This window comes from Camelina sativa, chromosome 1 (assembly GCF_030686135.1).
Source record: "Camelina sativa cultivar CO46 ecotype springtype chromosome 1, ASM3068613v1".
NCBI classification, from domain to species: domain Eukaryota; kingdom Viridiplantae; phylum Streptophyta; class Magnoliopsida; order Brassicales; family Brassicaceae; genus Camelina; species Camelina sativa.
This window is the reverse complement of record NC_141880.1, coordinates 24,604,045-24,608,738: the sequence shown is the minus strand read 5'-3', so window position 1 is coordinate 24,608,738 and position 4,694 is coordinate 24,604,045. Positions and strand designations below refer to the sequence as shown.

Genomic DNA, 4,694 nt, shown 5'->3' with positions numbered 1-4,694 from the left:
TCTAAATCCTAAAGTATAAAACATAAACACTAAACTCCAAAGTCTAAACCCTAAACCCTAAACCCTATACCCTAAACCCTAAACTAAGACTTAGTGTTGGAATACTAACTTATACTAATTGTTCTTAATTATAAAATGTATAATTATAAGAAATAATATTCAGAAACATTGAAAACCTTGTTTTGATATTTTTTTTAAAAATAATTTATTTTATATGCTTATTTTTGGATTTAAAATGAAAAAAACAACTATTAACCAATGAGAATTAACGTCCCAGATTATAGGACGAATCATACACCGTTGGATAACGCCGACAATGATCTCAGCCGTCCTTTCTTATTGTAGACGCAATTAATGTACACCGTTGATCTGTCCTGCTAACTTTGATCTGACCCGTTAATTGTTCTTAGCCAATAAGCAGTAATTACCGAGATTGCAATATAGGTGAAACCTACACCGTTGATCTGTCTCGCTAACTTTGATCTGAGCCGTTATTATTCTTAGCCAATGAGCAGTAATCACCGAGATTGCAATCTTGCGAAACATACACCGTTGATCTGTCTCGCTAAGCTTACAGAACACAACTCATCTTTAGGGTTTACCAAAACTTCCCCATCTCTTGCTTTGTGTTCACCAAATCGTTTCAGAACGGATCTATCTCCATCGTGACCAAATGGATAAGACGTGGATTTCGCTGCCAAGGTATACAATAAATTCAATCAAGCTTACTTATATTAACAAACAAAATACTTTTCGTTGCCAAATGGAAATCTAAATTCTTTTCCAATTTACAATGTAGGAATAACATCGAGTAATTAGAAGGAGCAATGAAATTCGCCAATTCATCAGCAAGAAGATTGGGCAATTTGTCTGAAATGTTATGCCCATGTAGAGATTGCCGCAATGTATGCCATCAGTCGATAGATGAAATTGTTGAGCATCTAGTGATAAGGGGTATGGATAAGAAGTATAAGACTTCTTGTTGGAGTATTCATGGTTAAAAAAGAGCATCTACAGAAGACAATGGTCCTCAACACGAAACAGAGGCATTTGACTTGTTTAAGCCAGCATTCTCTATGGGTGAAGGTGAACCAAATCTGAGGAATGATGATGAAGCATTAGAGGCAAACGACGGTGAAGCAGTAGAGGAAACTGAGTTTAGGAAAAAGTTAAGAGAAGCTGAAACTCCATTGTACTCTGATTGTATCAAATACACAAAGGTTTCAGCAATTATGGGAGTTTACAGATTCAAGGTTAAGAGTGGTGTGTCAGAGAACTACTTTGATCAGCTGTTGGATTTAATTCAGGACATGCTACCTGAAGACAATGTACTTCCGAAGAGTTTAGCTGCAATCAAAAAGCTTCTAAAGATATTTGGTTTCGGATACGAAAATATTCTTGCTTGCAAGAATGATTGCATACTATATAGGAAGGAGTTTAAGAAGTTAGACAACTTTCCAAGATGCAAAGTTTCAAGATGAGAGAAGGATAAGCACAATAATGAGATGAAGGTTGGGATTCCAGCAAAGGTCCTTAGATATTTTCCAATCAAGGACAAATTTAGGAGGATGTTTAGATCAAAAAAGATGGCTGAAGATTTGCGGTGGCACTATACCAATGGCATTGAAGATGGTACGATGCGACACCCCGTTGATTCTATATCATGGGCACAAGTGAATGCTACATGGCCAAACTTTGCTGCTGAACCAAGGAATCTTCGACTTGGAATTTCTACAGATGGGATGAACCCTTTCTCCATGCAAAACACCAATCACAGCACATGTGTATGAAGGCTGAAAATATAATGTTGACTTTGTTGATCCCTGGTCCAACAGCTCATGGGAATAACATAGATGTTTACTTGGCACCACTGATAGATGATTTAAAAGATTTGTGGGCTGAGGGTATTGAAGTCTACGACTCATTTGCGAAAGAGAATTTCACACTTAGAGCCATGCTGCTTTGGAGTATCAGTGACTATCCAGCCTTAGGAACATTGTCTGGATGTAAAGTGAAGGGGAAACAAGCCTGCAATGTATGTGGAAAATATACACCTTCCAGATGGCTAAAATTTAGCCGTAAGTTTGTCTATATGGGGAATAGAAAAAGACTACCGCCTGGCCATCGTTACAGATATAAAAAAGCTTGGTTTGACAACATTGTTGAGGAAGAGAATGCTAAAAGAATACAAACTGGCGCTGAAATATATGAGACACTACAAGCTTTTAGGAATGATTTTGGAAAACCTCTAGACAAGGAAATTAAAAGAAAAAGAACTGAGTTGGAAGATGATGAGGTGGATCAAGAAGAGTGTGAAGAATCAAATGATCTATGGCGGTGGAAGAAGATATCAATATTCTTTGAACTACATTACTGGAAGGTAAAGTAAAGTAATTGAACTATATCCTCTTATTGTTGGATATGAATAAGCTAGCCTAACAGTTTATTCCTTCATGTGTTAGGATTTGCTTGTTCGTCATAATATTGATGTTATGCACGTAGAAAAAAATGTGTCGGATGTTATATTGTCTATCTTGATGCAAAGTGCTAAGTCAAAAGATGGTTTGGAAGCAAGAAAAGACTTAGAGGATATTGGAATCAGAAATCACTTGCACACAGAAGTCAGGGGAAAGAAAACATACTTACTTCCAGCAGCCTACTGGTTATCCAAGAAAGAAAAGACCATTTTCTGCCAAAGGTTATCTAAGTTTAGAGGTCCTGATGGTTATTGTGGTAATATTGCGAATAGTGTTTCAGTTAACCCTCCAAATATAGGTAGTTTAAAGCCACATGATCATCATGTCCTAATACAGAACTTGTTACCGGCTGCATTAAGAGGGTTGTTACATAAGGGTCCTAGGATTTCCATCAATAGATTATGCAGTTACTTCAACAGGTTGTGTCAACGCATCATCGACCCGGAGAAACTAATGGCAATGGAGATAGAGTTTGTGGAAACAATGTGTCAACTGGAGCGCTTCTTCCCTCCATCCCTTTTTGATATCATGTTCCACCTTCCAATTTATATACCAAAAGAGGCACGTTTGGGAGGACCGATACACTTCCGCTGGATGTATCCCTTCGAAAGGTTTGATGTACTCATTTGCTTCAATATATGTATTTCCTGCAATTATGTTCAACTAATATTCATTTCTTGACTGAGTTATAGGTACATGAAAACACTTAAGGCTTTTGTTAATAATCATGCAAGGCCAGAAGCATGCATGGCTGAGGGGTATTTAGCTGGAGAATGCGTTGCATTTTGTTTAGAGTTCCTTAAAGATTCAGTACCAGTTCAAGAAACAGTTAACCGCAATGAAGATATTGAGGTTGATAGAGGCGTGGTTGAAGGTCGACCTCTGCAGAAGGGTATAGAAGTTACCCTATCAGATAAAGATAGAGACACTGCACATCGCTATGTGCTAATGAACATGGCATCTTTGGATCCTTATATTGAGTAAGAGGTAACCCTTTATGTTTCATCTTCTAATTATTATTATAATTTCATTCTCAAAACTGTTGTTTAATGTAAAATCAGGATGCATTTGGAAGAATTACAAGCTAATGATGTTCGATGTGCTAAAAATGAAACTTTGTTATGGAAAAACCATACTGAGCAGTTTGCACAATGGCTTAAAATAAAGGTTTCCAGATGCAACTTGTCTTCTTGATTATTTGTTATACAGCTTGTTAAATTGACTGATTAGCTTGTTAGCTTCATGATAATGTTTTGCTTGATGACTGGTTAGCTTATCTTGTAGCTTGATGGCTGGTCTTCTTGGACCAGTTTGTTAGCTTATCTTGTAGCTTGATGAATTGTTTCTTGGGACAGATTGATAGCTTCATGATCATGTTTTGATTAATGACTGGTTAGCTTAGCTTGTAGCTGGATGACTAGTTTTCTTGGCACAGATTGCTAGTTTCATGATCATGTTTTGCTAAGTGACTGGTTAGCTTAGGTTGCATCTTGATGACTGGTATTCGTGATTATCATTACAGTACTTCAGCTTGATGATCAAGCATGGAATTTTACTGTGGCGGATTCATTCAGACTCAACAAATAGTCATTCTAAGGAGATAAGGTGGTTGGCATTTGGACCAAGAAATGTTGCTTTAGCACATAAAGGATTTATCGTTAATGGGCAACAGTTTCACACAGATGCAGTTAAGCGGAAGACACAAAACAGTGGAGTAACTTATGAAGCATTTAGCATGTGTAGATCAAGTGCTCGAGATATGAGACAAGTCGATGATATGCTTACATATTTTGGAGTGATAAAGGAGATTTTACTTATGGACTATCACATGTTCAAAGTGCCGCTGTTTAGATGCAATTGGGCCAACACAGGGAATGGTGTGAAGGAGGAAGATGGTTTCACTCTTGTTAACCTTCATATGAACCAACCAGCCTATTTGAAAGATCCATTCATTCTATCTTCTCAAGCAAAACAGGTTTTCTATTCTAGGGAAGATGATAATTCAAATTGGTATGTTGTTATGAGAGCACCACCTAGAGGCTATCATGAGTTGGAAACAGAAGAGGATTTAGGTGTTGCACCTTTGCCTGTCCAAGAAGTCGATGATTTGGATGATGAAGCTTGTGATGAAGATAATGTTTATGTTAGGGATGATTGTGAAGGCTTGTTAGTGGTAGATTGATAGGTGTTTGTGGTTTTTGTAAACAATGAAATTTG

The 4,694-nt window shown here is 37.3% G+C and overlaps 1 pseudogene; it reads left to right on the top strand.

Annotated features, from left to right (window-relative positions):
* The first annotated feature begins 875 nt into the window (after positions 1–875).
* Positions 876–4,694, top strand: LOC104710541 (uncharacterized; annotated as a pseudogene).